This window comes from Stegodyphus dumicola, chromosome 4, assembly GCF_044657685.1.
Source record: "Stegodyphus dumicola isolate Sdum_Otavi_A_Nest chromosome 4, ASM4465768v1".
Taxonomy (NCBI): Eukaryota; Metazoa; Arthropoda; class Arachnida; order Araneae; family Eresidae; genus Stegodyphus; species Stegodyphus dumicola.
The window spans coordinates 201,833,362-201,852,886 of NC_140771.1; the positions used below are offsets into that span (position 1 = coordinate 201,833,362).

The following is a 19,525-nucleotide window of genomic DNA, read 5'->3' on the forward strand; positions in this document are numbered from 1 at the left end:
CACTTCGGAACGTGTATGTATTTCTCGTTGCAACTGATTCCAGGCTACGTAGTTAAGCTGCTTACTGTTATTACAAGTAACCACGCCCTTACGTTATATTGCAACTATTCCAAAAAGACCAGTACTGGCTTTTCTGTAGATCTCATAAAGCTGAGGACCATCATTCCGTTTGTATCATTTATTTTACGTTACGATAAACAATTCTTAAGTTTAATAAATGTTATATTAATTCAGAAGTCAAACAACAAAAATCAGCGTCATATTTACAAAATTTTTACAGGAGTAGTTTCGATGGTTTTACCGAACCACCATCCTCAGCTGCAAAACCGCAAATGATCAAGATAGGAAATAATGATTAGATAAGATAAGAAAGCCTGGACAAGAATAAGAAGGTGATGCCATCTGTTGGTGGAACCAGAATTAAAACATAATTTCTTTAAAGGCCGAAGGCAAATTTGAATTGGAATTAGGATCGTTAACTAGAACAGAGAGATTTTTATGAATGTGAAATGCCTCTAGAAAATCCAGTTCTCCAATGGAAGATGTTTTTTGAATAATTTTGGCAGCAGAAAAATTGAAAGTGTGATTTTCGGACCAACAGTGTTGAGCAAGAGTAGACTTCAGTGTGTCCTTTTTTCTAACATATGCCTCATGTTCCTTGACGCGAAATTTTAAGGCTCTATTAGTTTGGCCAATGTAAATTAAACCACACTGGCAAGAAATCCTATAAATACCACAGGAATTCATATCCGGAATGGTGTCTTTGAGTATGGAAATCGGAATTTTATTGATGGGAGAATAAACAACCCGAAAGTTAAATTTCTGCAAAATATGTGCAACTTTATAGCTAATTGATGGAAAGAAGGGAATGACAACAGAATTTTTATAATCTCTTAAAACAAGAGTGTGCCTTTTAGTGTGTTGAGATGAGAATTTTTTAACTGCTTGATTAATAATCTTGGGTGAAAAGCCCCTGTCAATAGCTATTGCTTTTAAATAATTTAGTTCTTCATCAAGGGCTAGTTTGGAGTAGCAAACTTGAAGAGCACGGAAAACATAGGAATAAAATGAAGCTAACTTTTGTTTAGTCGGATGACATGATTTAAAGTGTGGTGGAAGGCAAACCGATGAAGGTTTACGGTAAACCGTAGTACTGAAGTTGGATGTGTTACGTGTGACCAGAATGTCGAGAAACGGAAGAGAATTGCAAGTCTCAAGTTCAAAAGTGAACTGAATAGCAGGATCAATAGAATTCATTGTTGAAAGAACTTTATTTAAATCATCTTTATTACCTTCAAACAGGATAAAAGTATCGTCTACGTAGCGGAACCATGCCGGGAAGTTTAAAGTTTCAAACAATTTTGATTCATAATTACGCATGTAGAAATCAGCCAGGATGGGACTGAGGGGGCTTCCCATGGTTAATCCCTCAGTTTGCTTGTAATATTTATTTTGGAAAACAAAATGTGTTTGTTTCAAACAGAGTTGAGTAAGAGAAATTAGCTCATCAATTTCGATGCAAGAGAAATGAAATTCGCGAAGTTTGGTTTCTAGACATCTTAATGCACCCTCCACTGGGACATTGGTAAATAATGATTTTACATCAAAAGAAACCATGAGTAAATTACTAGGAGAAATGTTTTTAATCTTTTTTACAAACTCTATTGAATTTTTTATGGTGTAAATGTTATTGTCTAATTGAGTGGAAAATCTAGAAAATAAATATTTAGCTAATGGATACGAGGCAGTACCTAAATTTGATACAATAGGGCGGAAAGGAATACCACTTTTATGAATTTTGGGAAGAACATATAATCTGGCACAATTCGCAACAGATGGGATAAGCGAATGTTTTAAGTTGCTTGAAATGATTTGCGAAGATTTTATCGCACTTTTTATTTTTGACAAGTTCGAAAGTGAAGGATCTTTAGGGATCGGATAATATGGTCCTTTGTTTAAGAGTTTAGTGACACCATCGATGTAAATGTTCTTATCCATGACAACAATTTGGCCACCTTTGTCGGCCTTTGAAATTATAATATCCGGGTTAGAATAAATTTCGCGCATTGTAGCTCTTTCTCTCGCAGTTAGATTTGGTTTCAAAGGTTTATTATTGAATTTCACATTATGAGTGATAAGATGTCTAATCATTTCTTTCTGTGAATCTGAAACTTTACTGAACTTGAAATCTTTTTCGATAGGAGTCAAAAACTTTGGAATCGAGGGTTTACAGGTTTGTGAGAAGTTAAAATTATATTTTAGAATTCTCTCTTGTTCTTCTGAAAGACTAACATTAGAAATATTAACTATTGGCTTGATGTTTACAATGGGAAGATTTTTTGAACTACTTGAACTGGAAGACTGTAAAAGAAGTTTTTCGAATTTAACTGCAAGGGTGTTTCTATGACGGTTAACTGCATTCTCCGTTCTAGACCAAGACTTTTGTTCAAGGGCAGTGAATTTTGGATATGATTCACCCAAGATTATTAATCAAGCAGTTAAAAAATTCTCATCTCAACACACTAAAAGGCACACTCTTGTTTTAAGAGATTATAAAAATTCTGTTGTCATTCCCTTCTTTCCATCAATTAGCTATAAAGTTGCACATATTTTGCAGAAATTTAACTTTCGGGTTGTTTATTCTCCCATCAATAAAATTCCGATTTCCATACTCAAAGACACCATTCCGGATATGAATTCCTGTGGTATTTATAGGATTTCTTGCCAGTGTGGTTTAATTTACATTGGCCAAACTAATAGAGCCTTAAAATTTCGCGTCAAGGAACATGAGGCATATGTTAGAAAAAAGGACACACTGAAGTCTACTCTTGCTCAACACTGTTGGTCCGAAAATCACACTTTCAATTTTTCTGCTGCCAAAATTATTCAAAAAACATTTTCTATTGGAGAACTGGATTTTCTAGAGCCATTTCACATTCATAAAAATCTTTCTGTTCTAGTTAACGATCCTAATTCCAATTCAAATTTGCCTTCGGCCTTTAGAGAAATTATGTTTTAGTTCTGGTTTCACCAACAGATGGCGCCACTTGCTTATTCTTGTACAGACTTTCTTATCTTATCTAATCATTATTTCCTATCTTGATCATTTGTGGTTTTGCAGTTGAGGATGGTGGTTCGGTAAAACCATCGAAACTAGTCCTGTGAAAATTTTGTAAATATAACGCTGATTTTTGTTGTTTGACTTCTGAATTAGTATTTATTCAGCGTGTTATTGTGTCTTAAATGTTATATTAGTTTAAGAAAGTCCCTTTCTCTGGATTATTTTATTCCTAGGTTCAGTCATCCGAATAAAAGCAGACGAAACTGCAACGTCAAATAGGATTACATAGAAATTTGAACATTTTTCATAGTTTTCGATTTTCATTGTGTTTTACTTCTGTATAATATGGATTATTTTAGTATTAAAATGTTTCGCGTACCCGCTAGGGAATTTTTAACTAGATTGTGTTCTGTATACCATAAAAATTTGTCTAAAAATTATTGTATTTAGTATTCAGCGAATTGATAATGCTTTGACTGAGTTTAAAAATTATGATTGTTTGTTAAATAAAGACAGCTCTGATACAGAAGGATTTCAAGAAAAATATTAGGCGGTTAAAACACATTATGAAAACACATTTGATGAATTTTAAGAAAGTTCTTAAGCTATTCAGAAAAAATGATGTAAACCTTGTTCGAATAAATATTATTCGTTAAATGAAAAATATCAAGTTTAGCTTTCACTTAAGGATTTGTTTGCATCAACAGTTTATAACAAGAAATTACTAACTAAAATTGAAAAATTTTGTTATCTTAGAGTTTTTCTGATGATGAAAAAAAATTTATTAAATACATTCCTGTTTTAGAAGATACATATAAAAAAGCTTGCTCAAATTTGTATAAGCTATATGAAGATAAACAAATAGCCACATTGTTATTGGAAACATTCTTGGACAAACCGTCCATAAACCATGCCATCCATTTGGGCTTACGGTGGTAGGTGGATATTTCTAATGAAACAATTTGCGGTTTAGATTCCTTGCATGCAAAAAACTTCAGAAAGACAAACGTGGTAAATATTTATACTGCTACAAAAGGCTGACGCCGACACTCGTTACTTACTGTCTCAAAAGTTAATTAATAATGACTTTCCTGCGTTCGATAGTTTCCTAGAATTTTTAAACCATAGATGTGCTTCATTGGAAATTTGTAATTTTGATTATGAAAGATAACCTTTGGGAAAAGACCAAAGTATTTCTTAATTTATTTCTAATTCTCTCTTGTCAATATAAAAAAAATAAATAAAAATAAAAATAAAATAAAAAAAAATAATAAGTGTAAAGCTGTAATGGTATTCATTCTTTAAACAAGTGTGCAAACTTTAAAAAAATTAGACTCAATACTTAGAAGAAATATAAGGAAACAACATAATTTGTACTTTAATTGCCTTAATGACAATAATCCTACTGGTAGTTATTTTTCAAAATTTAAGTGTAATATTTGTTTTCAAAAACGTGTACATTGTTTTGTGAGAATACGAGTCAGTTTTGGTTCCAACTAAAGAGCATTCAGTTCCAATATCAAATTCTATTGTTTTCAGATCTAATATAGCACGTTATTCTGTTGGAAATAATCAGAAGGTGGTAAGGCTTCCAACAGTAATTATTCCCGTATTTGATTAGTTTGGGAAACAACGTAACTGTTCTGTTCTTTCAGACAGCGGCAGCGAATCTAGTTTTATTTCAGTGTCTTGTGCATAAAAATTAGCCCTGAGAGGAACTAATAACCGTCTGGGAAGGAATTGGTAATTGTGGCTTATGTGTTAAATGCATTAACGTTCCCTTTTCCCTCAAGCAATAGTGAACGCAATGCTGTGCCATTTATAGATTCTATTACGTTAGCTGATGAGTTTGATGAGAGGAATACAAATTGAAATTATTATTGGCAATGATTTTTTCTTTTCACTTTTGTTGCGAGGCAAAATTAAAGGCTCAATAACAGCTTAAAACACATATCTCAGCTTGATTCTCTCAGGAGGTACTGAAAATTCAGTTCATGTTAATCAACTGGCAATTGTATTACCTACCTTCCTTACTGAGCTAAACATTAACGAAACCCTGAAGCGGTTTAGATAAACTGCCTTCAAAAGGTTACTGGGTTAACAGACAAAGAAATAATATCGTGAAAGCCGTTTTCAAGGATAATTACCAGGTCAATTCTGATGGCAGATTCGTCTTCAAACTTCCATTTTAAGACTCTACTGAAAATCTAGAGGACTCAAGAAAGACAGAAGTGTCATATTTATTTGCCATGGACAGCAATAAGCACAATTCTAGCTTGGAAAATGGTTATAAGGAACTTATGGAATATGGAGAGATGGATCGAATATGGAAAGATGAATCAAATGAATCTAGTTAAGTCGCAGATCGGTTTATCTAAAAATGCATCTTACCTTCCAAACTATTCTGTATTTAAGCTGGATAACGCTACGACAAAAAACGCGTAAGGTGTTCGATACCTCGCGTAAGTCCTCTAATGGAAAATTCCTATATTCTATATTATGGGTCTAACCATGCAGCGTGATGTAGTATTGGTGCTCACAAGTTTCAGAACATATGATATAGCATTTACAGCTGATATTGCCAAAATGTACCTGGAAATTCTTATATCGGAAACAGACAGACACTCCCAAAGAAGTATATGGAGAAATAGCTCAGTACTTAAAATAAGGGAATATTTATTAAGTACGCTAACTTAGAGTATAGCTTGCAGTATCATTTTTGCTCAGCTTTGTTTTATTAGGTGTTTTTTTTCGGGGGGGGATCGCTCCAGTTTGTTTTTCCTTTAATTCTTTTACTTAAATTTACCACAAGTTTCTTAAATTTTTAAAATAAATATATTCGAATCAGTTTTTTCTTTTTTTGTGTGTGTGTGTAAAAGTTTGAAATGTTGTTACCAATTCCTCAGTTTTTTGCCATTACCTATTTAAATTGAATGTGATATTTGAATTTGCTTTGACTTTATCTTAATTTTAAATTATTTCTACTGCACAACTGCAACTTTCATCCCGTAATTCAGTTTCAGGTATTTTTAACTTCCTATTTTTATTTAAATTATATACACAAGTAGATATATGTCTTTCCTGTTAAAAACCAAAAGCCAACTATTTTTAAATTCCCAACAAGAGCAGTGTTTAGACGAAATCTCTCTGTTTTAAACTTGTTATCTTCTTTTCCTGTAACTTTTTCAGAATTTATTTAATTAATTAAATTTTGCTCTTAAAATAAAGTTTCAAATTTACCACCTTAAGAGTGTTCTCATTGTCTCGGGACTCAAGTTTTGGCAAATCGAAAATTCGCTTCTAGCAATATAACTCGAGATTTTTCCTCTTTCTAGAATCATCCGTAATCACGTCAGTTTTCCGCTTTGTGAGCCACATTTCTAGCCTACGTCTTTTTAGGCCACTTTAAAAAATTTTTGATGCGAACTGCACTGACAGGTTTGAGTATTACGACGTTTCGTTGACTTTCACAGAAAATGATAACATTGCAGTTATATACCACACTTTCACAGCATACGTTGAGGAACAGAGCCATTTTGATTTTTACAGGGTACTGGTTTTTAGTTTCCTACAGAAGTTTTAGTATATTTCCTTTATTCTTTTATTTTTTCTTAAACTACAGTGAAGTTTCACATTCTCTTTCTCTCTTAAATAGTTGGAAATGAATTTAAAGGTGTTTAATATTTGTTTAGAATAATTTTCTACAACAATGCTTTGCATACAGTTAGACTGGGCAAATTAGTTGCATATACAATATTAAGTAAGTTTAAATTCTACAGTTAAATTGGTCGCTATATTTTAAATGTAATTTAACGTGTCGTCAAACTAGATTTTCATGCCCTTTCCATTTTATATTTGTAACGTGAATTTTATTTAAAAAAATTATGTATATATTTTGTGAGAAATTGTTCTACGTCGAGGTAATAGTGTTTTACGTCGAGGTAATAGTAAACTGTTTTACTTCGAAGTAATAGTCCCGTTTCTAGCTTTGGGTGTGAATATTGCAAATAATGTTTTAATTTTTAATTTTCTTTTTATTGTTCATTTTTTTAATTGCTTAAAAGGTCACGCGGAACGAAACATGATTCAGTTGTATTGGATAGTTCAGGTTTTAACGTTTTAGATTACATTACTACCACATGCGAAGTCGGTATAGAGCAGGGATGGGCAAACATTTTCGATCGCCGGCCAAATATCGAAATAAAAAAGTTTGACAGGCCAAGATAAATTTTTCTAAAATTTAAAAAGCAACAAACAAGTATTACAATTTAAATATGTTAATGAGATGAATGAAATTGCGATTTCATTTTTTAAGGTTCCTTATATTGAGGTTCGAAATGAGATATACTGATTCTAAGGAACAACACTAAATGAGCATCTGTCAGTCTACTTCTGAAATAATTCTTTCTAAGGTTTATAGTTAAAAACATTTGTTCCCATATAATTAAGATATAAGATGATTATATAAAATGAAGTTCAACTTTTTTCCATATATAAGATGAAGCAAACATAGCACTTATTTTCTGGGCGTGAGATATTGAATTTGAGAAACATACTTTCGATAATGATTTGTAAAACTCTAACTTTGGCATATTTAGAAACAACTGCATGAGGTGATTGTTAGATTGCCACTCAGTTAATTCAAGCTGCAAATCTAACGTCACTGCTTCACAATTTACGTTGAAAAACATTATAAAAATATTCATTCTGTTTGAATGGCACTGAAATCTTGAAATCTTCGTTCGAACTCAAAATGCAGTATTTTCAAGCCATCTTCATGATTCTTAAGCTCTATATCTTTATAATACTTAATTTTGATTTAGTAAAAGTGTTGTAGCAGCAGATAGCAAGACGTTTGACAGCAGCGAACTGGGAGAGAGAATACGGCCTAATTTGATATATAAAGAGTGAAAAAATACTCTAATCAATGTTGTTATCGTTTGTCTTTTACAAGAGGACAAGGGGTCAATTTTTAAACTTTGGAATATTTCAAGAGATTATTAAAAAAATTTCTTAATGGTAGCATTAAAATAGATTTTTTTATTAAAATTGTTATTAGTTAAACTATTGTCATATAATGATCGATTTATATTATATCGGAGAACCGAAATAAACTTCTTTTGCAAGATTAGTTTTTGAACTATTATTATGAAGACAGCTTTTAATTCAACTGTTATGTTATGGGAAAACCTATAAAAAATCGCTCCGAAGAGCTCTCGAACCTCACTGGGGAAGCCGTGAGCAAGATTTCGTAGTTCTCAGCCTTTTTGAGAATGCGCTATGCAATACATGCACACAAGCACATAAACATACTGCGTAGATATATTCTTCTTTTTGCTATTATCTGTATTACAGGGAGAACGTTCCGTTTGACAGCTCCTCAAAATATGAGTGACAATATTTTACGTAAGTGAAGGAATTACCTCTTTTTCATTAGCATGATATTTCAAGAAAAAAAAATAAATAAAATAAAATAAAGATAAGAACTTTTTTCTTAGAATTACTACCTGTAGTTCTTTCCAAAGTCAATATTCCAAACTCTTTATAAATAAATGTTTTCTAGTTTGCCCGAAACGCCATAAATAATCAACAACGCATAATTTTTTAACAATAATATCAACAAATCTAATCCTTTCAGCTAATTTAAAATACTTTGTCGTCACTATAAACATTATACGGACATTTGATACTTGATTTCTAAAAAACTTAGAATCCAAGACAAGATTTGAAAAATCATAAAATTAAATAGAGGTAATAATTTATATAATAACCTATAGGTAAATAATTTATTTTTGAAGTATATTAAAAATGAAAAAGGTACATTTGCGACGCACTTTCGAAATGTATTTCGGTAGTGATCGACGTCTTCCTTCGCAGAAAGACAGAGAATCAGCAATGAAATCATAAAAAAGAAAACTAATCATTAATAACAGTAACGAATTTGATGCAGTATACATACATATATATGAGATATAAAAAAATACGATTGCTAGGTTAAAACATGATTGGCGAACTTAAAACTGACCTTTCTAAACTTTGTATTCTTCCCCTAAGTTCATCTGTTCTCCCAAATTTGAGATCTTTCCGTATTACATAAGCTGTTACAAAAGGAACTAATGCGATACTTGAAGCTCAGTTTTGTTAGCTGCGTCACCATACCTTCAACCTCAGCCACTACGACTGCATTAAAACATCACACACACACACACACCATCATATATATATATATATATGTGTGTGTGTATAATTTATTTATAAAAACAAAAGCAAAATTATCTGCTGGGAATAGAAAGAAAAACCGTCATCCAAATGGTATTGAAGAAAAAGTATTTAAACTACGTACTAGAGCAAATACTATACATTATCATTATATATTATATGTAATATCTACATGATCTATCTAATAAACACATTAGAACATAAAATCTTAAAATGTACCGTTCAAAGAAACAGAGCCCAAATGTTAAGCGCGGGAAAAAAAAAAAATGCTGGGATAATATTTTGCCCTATGGAGACATGCGTACTTGTGGTATAATTTTAAAAAAGGCTTATCTTTTTATCACGAAAATGTGCATTTACTTCATTCAAATGTTTCTTCAGGATATTTCTAAGGCATATTTCCCTTGAATGGTGATGGATGCTTTTTATATCGCCAGGACATAAAATCTGCTTCTTAAGCTATATATCTCTTCAAAGTACTCTAATAGTTAGCAGTAATTTAACAGAAATTTCACCTATTTATGCAGTTAATATAGTTTATTTGTAAATATATGATTAATTATAGCTACACCTGCTCCTCATTCCTGAAAAATTCATTCTTCAGAAACATAGTTTAAATTTTTGTATGACGTACTGGGCACTTTTTTCTTAGAGAGAGAAAAATTAAGCATTTTTTTCTGACAATTAAGGGGCTTCTCCTGATTGTCAACTTACCTAAACAATTTGTACCTAACAATGCTTACCTAAACAATTTGTTATGAATGTTAGAAAGAACTTTTATAATATCCTTGAATGTACTGGAAAAAAATCACTTACTAGATTAAAGTCATTGGACATTGGTAGTTTCGACCTGGATTCGATTGCAGGTGAACGGGCTGGCTGCAAGGGCGTTTTCGTGGTTTTCTACGAAACTGGCTCGAATTACATGCCTCCCCTTAGGTAGATATAACTTTCGCGTGTTTTGCCATAATTAAGTAAACCAAAAATCGCATCATTTATAGATTGTGTTAAACGTTTTTAGATATAGTTTTATTTTGTTATAATTTACGCTAAAACTGTAAAAATATATTTTACCCGCATTAACTGTAGAAGGTCTATCCCAATTGCACCGAAAATAACTTGCACTTCATTTGTAGAGACATTAGGTAATTTTTAAAAAATTCGGAGAGATGAAAAACTAACAACGCCTTCGCCGGGAATCGAACCACGGACCTCTGGAATATCGGGCCAGCGTGCAGAACCACTACACCACGAAGGCACGCTAAGAAGGCGGAAGAAATACCTTATACATTCATTTAATTAGTCAATGCATAAAAATATTCATTTCATTAGGAAGCGATTCACCAGCGACCGCACCGTAAAATAGCTTAAGATAGATGAAGACTGGTAAATCCTGATTACCTGAGCGTTTTCGTGCTTTTCCTCATATGTAACGTAAACACAAACCAGTTTCTCTTAAATTGTTTTCCATGAAGTCACTCTTCGGGCAGATAGCCCTAGTAGATAGTTTTTTTTTTTTTTTTTTTTTTTAGTCCAAAGGGATTTGAATCCCGAAGGACCATTAGTTTCGTTTTGATTAGTTTCGTTTTGGTATTTTGCGTCGGACTCATAAATGTCGGTTCACTTTTCAAACTGTTGCCACAAAATGTTAGAGTCCTGCATTATATTTGAAGAAATTAAATAATGAAAAATCTGCATAAATGTATGTATATTTCTCGTATTGTGATAAAACAACGGTACATAGAGTCATCGAATTTTGAATAACGTAATCCTCCAACGAATATGAGCATGTGGAAGACCAAATTTGAAATTTGAAATTTGTTTTATGATCGATTTCCTATTTTTTAAAACTTTGACGAATTTTTGATTAACAAACTCAAGAATTTCAAAGCGAGCAATGGCAACGTTGTGCAGAAAAAACATTTTTATCTCCAGCGCGTGAGTCTCTGTATCGGAAATTCTAAAGATATGCTCGTTTTAAAACTATTTTGCGATATTGCTGTTGCACTGGATCTTTTGGTTTAAGTGCGATGAACATGATATTTAATAAAGAAAGGTAACACACAAAATGTTAAAAAACGCCCCTTTGGACGTAATTTAAAAATCTGAAACATTTCAGATTTTTTTTTTTTTTTCCCATTAATCCTAATATAATTCTTTCCAGTGAACAGATGGGAACATCTATTCACTGGAAGGAAATATCTTACGGGAAGGTGTTAAAGATCATTTGCTTTGAGAAACATGTCTTTGTGGCATTATGTTCTAAGAAAAAAAAAAAAAAAAAAAACTCGCTGTATTTGATTATGTAAATGTAAATTATTATGATTACGTAAACAGAAATTCCAATACAGTTAATCTGCTGCAAATGGGAACCCTTTCGCCTTCCATCTCATAAAATATTACAAGACAGTAATTCCATTACAGAATATATTGAAATATTATGACTAAACATTAAAAGGCTCGGTATTTTTCGCATGCCAGTCTTTGTATGAAAGTCGTCAGAAGAATTTATTTAAAATTATTTCAAAATAACTAAACAAAAAACAAGAAAAAACTATAACTAATTCATTAGTCTCTAAATTAAGTTAAATACGAGTATTATCATTAATGTATACAAAACAGACGAATTTAAAATACAATAATACTAAAATACATTTTACGCATAATTTTGTGATAAAGTATTCATTATTCAGCGCTAAATTTCATTTTCCCATAATTTCAAATCAAAATTTGTAATCGATCGTACAGCTCTTTTCCCACAAGTTGGCATGTGTTTAACTAAACAAGTTCTGGAAGCTACCTCGTTCCGCATGATTTAACAATTAAGCAGCAGATTGGCAATTCTGGCTTTAACTGCACGCGAGTGCTGACTGCTTTACGGAGCTTTGACAGGCAGCCAGCAATCCTCATTTACCGTTGTCTGATGTTCTCCCTTTCCTCTCCTCCCGTAGCGTGACACCAGCGAGTCAGAGTAACCCCTTAGCCAATTATGACAACCCTAGCGAACTGCCTTTTCGGTGCCTTTGCTGGACATCAGACGATTAAACTGACCACCGACCATTTCCCTTGCGGCTCTCCCACCCTCGACTCCCGTTGTTCTCATTCTCCTAACCCTTTAGGAATTCGGTGTGTCGACTATAATTCACGTTGAACAATCGTGACTCCACAACACAGATGCTCGCACGAAAGGTAGTTTCATCATCAAATACCAAGTAACTGTTCTGTTGTCGCCGTAGACAGCAAATTGAAAGTACTGTGGTACTCAGTGGAAAGATCGTAAATCACAAGAGACACTAAAATTACTTTAAAACAGTTAAAAGACGTAATCGTTGCCTCATCGTTGCCTCTGTGCAAAAAAACATTAAGCCCTAATTACCGTTATTCCTCCGAATTTAAGCTAATAATGTTGGCTAAAATACGAACTGTCTCTTAGGCTCGATGCTTTCTTAAAACTTAAAGTAAGTGGTTTCTTAAAACCACATACTATTTAAAAAGAATTTTATTTTCAAATTAGTACTTAAATAAAAATATTAAAATAATAAAATACTAAATATAAATATGTAGTTAAATGAAGTACTTCAATTAAAATTCACAGACTAAGCCAAACACAAGACTGTTGTTTCGTCGAATTTCAAGCATGACGTTAGAAAATCTAGATACATCTCTTTATTATTTCTGAAATTTTAGATGAATCTTCTGCTTCCAAGGGATTTGCGCAGCATTGATACACAAAGCGAAAATTTATGCTATAAAAACTTCATGATCACCTCATCCATTAATTTTCTTTCATTTAAATATTTAATATACGTTTTACGAAGTGTCTAAACTTATTGTGATTGATAAATGCCAAGAGTATACTCTACCACATTACAGAAGTAATAGTCGCTTACACTTTACTGATATTACACTTTATCCAGTCATATGTTCAAAGCTGCAAAACAAGATTTCAGCTTCAAGCAAAAAAATTTTCTTAATTGCTAAAGAGTAGTCGATCCATGTGGGACAGCAACATCTTGGTATCAAAATTCGTATGAAGATCGGCTGTCATGATAGGTATTGGATTAAAACATTTGATGAATTTCATGATTAATTGTACTTAACTAAAGTATTTTAATCAACTTCGGAAAAATGTTTTAGTAATATGATATATTTCAGCTAATTTCAAATATTAAAATAAAATCTGATTTATACATCATTATTAATGCAAGAAAACAGAGTAGAGATCTTTCTCTACTGTTTAAATCCCAAAGAAAGTTTTGCCTCGAGATTTGCTTGTTACAGACATGGAAAACCATAAAAAAAATCTTCCAGCCAGACAGGTCACACATGAATCAAATTTTGTATAAAAGCAATGTATCCCCAACATTTACATTAAGATCTTCCATGATTTAATATAGTGAGTGTCCTGATGGAATGAATGGATGCTTTTTTAGAGGAATTTGTAAGAGAAACGAGCTGTTATTTACATTGCATATGTCGAAAACCACTAAAATGCCAGTGTAGCAAGCATGATGATAGACGTTCGAATCTGGATAAAATTACGAGTCTTCACCACCCGGCAAACGGTTGGTACTAAGTCGAAGACGATTTCAAGCTACGAAAACGGTTATATTAAGGTATATTGCTTAATACTGTGCGTAAGAATGACAAGTGCACATACAGATGATATGGAAGTATTACACAGAACATTTAAAAACCATAATGAACTCAACTTGCAGCTAATAAAATACCTCTTTTTACAGGCGAGATTACTCACACGCCGTAATTAATCTGCAAGAACTGCAGACGAATCAAGAATACTTCGGAGACTATGGCATTTCATTCAAAAGTTGCCATATTTCAACACATGTACACTCCCTTTAAGCTTCTGAATAGCCTCTTTAGTTTCATCCTATGTATTAATCCATGGATAATATTGAACAGTAATAAGTATACGAGCAGGAATTGTATGGCATTATTTAGTCAGAATGTGTAAGATTGATCGCTTTTGTTTCTAATTCTGAAGATATTTCTTCTTGGAGTCTTTGGTTAAGTGGCTAAGAACCTAGAATACTGGAGTTCAGACCGAGTACAATACAGGCAAACTAAATGGTTACATGGTTAGTTTTCATCGATTCCCCTACGTGTAACATGCCAGCCAGTTTTCCTTAGAAAGTTCTCCAAGGAGGCATCCCAACCCTTAGGCAGATTACCTTCCTCTGCTTTGTCGTATTCAAATAAACTAACCATCTTAGTAACTGTCAAGGAATTTTATGACAAAATTTCTTTGATTTTTATTTTATAGTGCTAATGGGAGACAGATCAATTCATTTTGCACTTGCCTTGAAAGAAGAGTTATCATACTACTTGCGCTATCATACTACTTGATCTAAACGCAAATGCATGGACAGCAGGGTTTTAAGCTGCCATCTGTTTTTATCGAATTTGCTTTGAAGCGCTTACAAATATACTGTAATCTGATCTGCATTTACTTTAAAGAATGATTTATGGAAGAAATTTCCATGCTTCTAAGAACTTTATTGCTCCTTTTTCTCTTTTTAATCGAATGCATTGTGTCTTCATTTGTTTCCGAAACTTTGTTTTCACATTGAAAATGTAATCTCGCTTGGCAACATAAATCTTCCGCTAAACGAAAAGTTGTGAGTCTCCGGGAAAATTACACTTTGAAGATGATAGTACCGACCTGAAAAATTAAGTTTTTGTTTGTATGTGGGATGAACAAGTGCAAGTATTATGATTCGAAATTTTGCGATATACTTAAAAATACATCACCAAATTTTATAAAGACCTGCTAAATGTACTATGCTGCTTGACAATCACTTACAACGCAAATCTAAGGGACAGTTATTTGACAGATATTTGCTCAAGTTCATTTATTAAAAGCATACATGAGTAATCCCATTATCATAATTCCATATATAGATTTAATCTACTACCAACCTTGTGTTCGTTTGAAAAGTTTGTGGATAACATTTAGACACATTCTGTATACGTTAAGAGGTAATTATGTTTGGGTCATAAGGTGTTTCTTCCGCCTTCTTAGCATGCCTTCGTAGGGCAGTAGTCTACACGCTGGGTGCGTATTCCAGAGGTCCGTGGTTCGATTCCCGGCGAGGGCGTTGCTCAGTTTTCATCTCTCCTGCTTTCAAAAAATTCCTAATATCTCTACAGTTGCGTCCAAACTAAAAGGGTGGCGGATGACGATTCTCCACACTTAGGATTTGGCGAATGGTTCCCTAAAAACCTCAGTCCCCCTCTAAAAGGGGGAGTATATAAGGTATCTTCCCTGCCTTCGTAGTAATTTGCACGATGAGCTCGTGTTCCAGAGGTCCGTGGTTCGATTCCCGTTGAAGGCGTTGCCCATTTTTCATCTCTTCTGCTTTCAAAAAGTACCTAACGTCTCTACAGGGTTATCAGCTTATGCCAGTTCTTAACTTGAAAAATTGCTCATATTTTTAAGAAAATTTATTTGAGAAATGCGTTTCATACTTAAGTATTTCAATGCTAAGCTTACGCAAATGAATATTATATTAATTCCGTTGTTTTAATAATATAATTAAATATAATTTCTGTCTTACAGAAAATTACATTTCTTGAAATGTATAAAGAAATGTGTATTGAAATTTGAAATCAAGCAATATTTAATCGTATATTATGTAGATTTTATGTAAATATTATCATAGTATATTTACGCAGTATCACCAGTACACTTACGAAAATTTTATCTATAAAATCATTATTAAAATAGGATCGAATTTTGTACAATTTTGAGATACAATTTTTTAGCAACTACTGCAATCAACAAAAGAAATATTATTGCACATAATGAAAGACTCTCTTGTGCAATTTTCATGTTGATATTTAAAAAGTAAATTGTCTTTTTCGTTCTCAAAATGTTTCCTACTCTGGAAATTCATTCGTATTTAGCGTGTAAGTTATATATTTTGCTCTTTTAGGGGAAATTTTAGAAATCAGGTCATCTCTTTTATTAAAAAATAGAGAAACTATGTGTATCCGTGCTTGTTGCACTATTGAAAACGGTGGCACCAAGAGTCACCAAATTTTGAATGCACATGATGTTACAACCGAACCTGTACACTTCGAAGACCAAATTTTGAGTTTTTAACGTATTCTATTTATTTTATATTGTTTGAAAATTTAACAAATTTTACATTTAAAAAGATTGATAAATGAATGCATATGTTGTTTTCGCAAGCATGTATAACCACGTGCATCATTACAACAAATGATGCAAGCATTTTTCATGATTTCGATCACCAAAGATAAAAAATTCAAAATTACAGACCTGCACGAATTCTATAAATAAATGTCTGAAGTAAAAATAATAAATAGGATAATAAAAAAATCCGAAAGCTTCTAGATTTTATATTACGCCCAAAGTGGCGTTTTTTTTTTTTTTTTTTTTTTTTTTTTTTTTAATTTACACATACATACATAGAGCATTTGGGCTAAAAATTTGTAAAAATAGCATATCTTTAGAAATTCCGATTTTTGCGCGATGAAGATAAAAATATTGTATTCCGTATAGTGTCTTGCCACTGCTCGGTTTGAAATCGTTGAGTTTCTTAATAAAAAATTCGTTAAAGTTTTAAAAATATGAAATAGAAAATAAAAGCAATTCAGAATTCAAGATTCGGCCTTCCAGGTGTCCATATTCAGATGGAAGACTATGTTATCCAAAATTTGATTTCTTTAAGTATTGTGATTTTTTCACAATGAAGAAAGATTCATGCAGATTTTTCATTATTTAATTTCTTTGAATATAATACAGGGCGATAATATTTGGTGACAACGATTTAAAAGTGATACACCCGTTTATAGTGATTTGACGTAAAATGCCGTTTCGAGAATAATAGTCCTTCTGGGCTACTGAATGAACAAGTTTTTTGGGTAGTGTTTACTTTCATGTAACTTTTTAATAGTGGTGATATTTATTTTTATTTTGATTGGGAATATGCCTGGACCATCAAAAAAGAAATACATTAGAACAAAAAGAAATGTTGTATTAGAAAAGCTGTATAAAAAATTATAAAAGAACAGAAAAAACAGGAAACGCCCGAAGAAGTTTCAGATTCGGTAGCAAAGTACGTTTGGGATTGCTTAGGATTTCTGTTGAAGCATGACAAGCAGAAGAAGTACCTGAACAAAGAGGAATAAAACTTATATCAAGCAGTTAATTTTGTGGCAGCAAAAATCATAAGGAGAAGAAAACTTGAATCAAAAGAAAAAAGACTGCACCAAGACCAGTTTGCTGCATTTGTTGCTTGGTAAAGACTCGGAACAGACAAAGAGTATTCACCGTTCACATATTGTAAAGAATAATTTAAATGTCTGAAGCAGCCTACGTAATAGGAAATATAATCAGAAAGTGTCAGCAATAGGCTGCCCTGAAATAGAAAGGTATGGTTCTTGGTATGCGTTGAAGTACTTGGACAGTTGAATTGTCTCTGTTGAGGGATGATCCATTCCACTTGAGGTCTTTGTTCAATGGTGATTCTCCAGATGGTAACCTTTTTCCAAATAAGACAAATATTTGCGCGACCAGTTTTCGACTTTGCCATGCATAAATTGTCAGAACGGATGCTTGCCATACTGAATGATATCTGCGGAAGACCACTTGTTAAAAAGACGTCGGTGATTTTCTCCTTGCTCAAATCCGCTAAAAAGAATGGATTCAGTTATATTTTCTAAGTTTTTAGTGCTTCGTCCAATCCTTTATAAATGGTTTTTGGTACTCTCTTGTTAAAGCGCCCGCTGTATAAATCTTTGAAATTTGAAAGTTAAGGACTGGGTGTTTTTTATGTTTGCCAGTTTTGGCGTTTAAATGTAATAGCCGTTTTCGCAAGAAATTATCGAATTTCCTCTACTAAGCATCGAAATTAATTAAAAAAGTGTGTCTAATAATAAAAGAATAACGTAAATATTTCAAGGTCAAATAGAGATAATGAAGGTTCACAAAACATCATCATTAACAGAAGCTTATTTTCTGCGAGGACACCGAGTTGCAGAAAACATTTTCTTGTACAATAAAGGTGAATCTTTAAATGTAATTGAAGTTGAAATTGGATGTATTAGAAATGTCATTCATTTGATGTAAAACGATGCTAAGAAAATTTTGGAAACTTTCCAAATTTTAATTCATGTAACTGAAGCCCAGTTTAAAGCTCTTAAAAGATGCTTTATTCTTAAAGTAAAAATCATATTGCAAGTGAGAAAATTATTTCCATTTAAAATATTTCTTTTTTTTTCCTTTTGATTTCTAAATTAAACTTAATTAGAACATTTTAAAGGGAAGTCTAAATCTCTGTAACTTTATTTAGTAATCGTACTATTTAACACATTACTTTTCAATTAGCTCCAACACAGATGAATCACCAAATTTAATTACACTGTATTTTAATTTAAAATTTCAGGACAAAAAACTATTTAAAAAATTTGCTTAATGTCTTTTGCTTTTTTTATATGCATGTTATCTTGCATTTGGCAGGGGTTCCTTAACTGTTTAAAAATTGCGCGGAGAAGTATTTTAAGACTGTAGTCTAACTCTAACACGTATTTTAAATTGCCAATTTTACGATGAGAATTCGACCTGTACTTTACTAAATCATTGGAAATCCTAATATATATTATTAAGTACAATTATTTAAGTACAATTTGACCTTATTCTTGCAATCAGATAACAAATTTCAGAAACTGCATCTCAGTTTTCTAATAAAAATCCCAAGGTAACGAAATGAGAATATTCAAAATTTTGAAAATTGATTTATAAATAGTTACCTTAAAACAAATTTTTCTTTGGAAAAAGAAGAGTGGGCTTTGAATTAAGATCCCTTAAATTCCAGTCATTCATTTTACACTAATTAAAATAAAAAAGACTAGTACCAATTCTTTAAATGTCCCAATGAAAATTTGCTGAATTTACTTTAAAAATGTGTTCTTTTCGCCACTGATATCATTTAAACTTTATGATAAAAATACCTATGACACACTAAATAGTAAAAAATTTCACTTTGTATCACATTTCTCATTTCTCTTTTATTGTGCTTAGCTATTACACACTGTGATTAAATAAGATTAAACGCAAAAACCTTCCTGTATCCTTCTACTATGAAACCAAAAAAAAAAAAAAAATAATAAAATAAATAAATAAAATAAATAAATAAATAAATAAAATGCAAAAGCAATTTTCTCTTTTTATAAATATTTCCGAAATGTTCTAATGTC

General features: G+C 32.1%; 1 protein-coding gene and 1 non-coding gene across 2 annotated transcripts in view; both read right to left on the reverse strand.

Annotated features, from left to right (window-relative positions):
* Positions 1 to 19,525, reverse strand: part of LOC118182601 (lachesin-like) — an 886,001-nt gene that overhangs the window by 164,289 nt on the left and 702,187 nt on the right. The gene's annotated exons all lie outside the window — the stretch shown is intronic.
* TRNAI-GAU (transfer RNA isoleucine (anticodon GAU)) lies at positions 10,465 to 10,538 on the reverse strand. The gene has a single exon. It is a non-coding gene; the product is annotated as a tRNA-Ile (tRNA).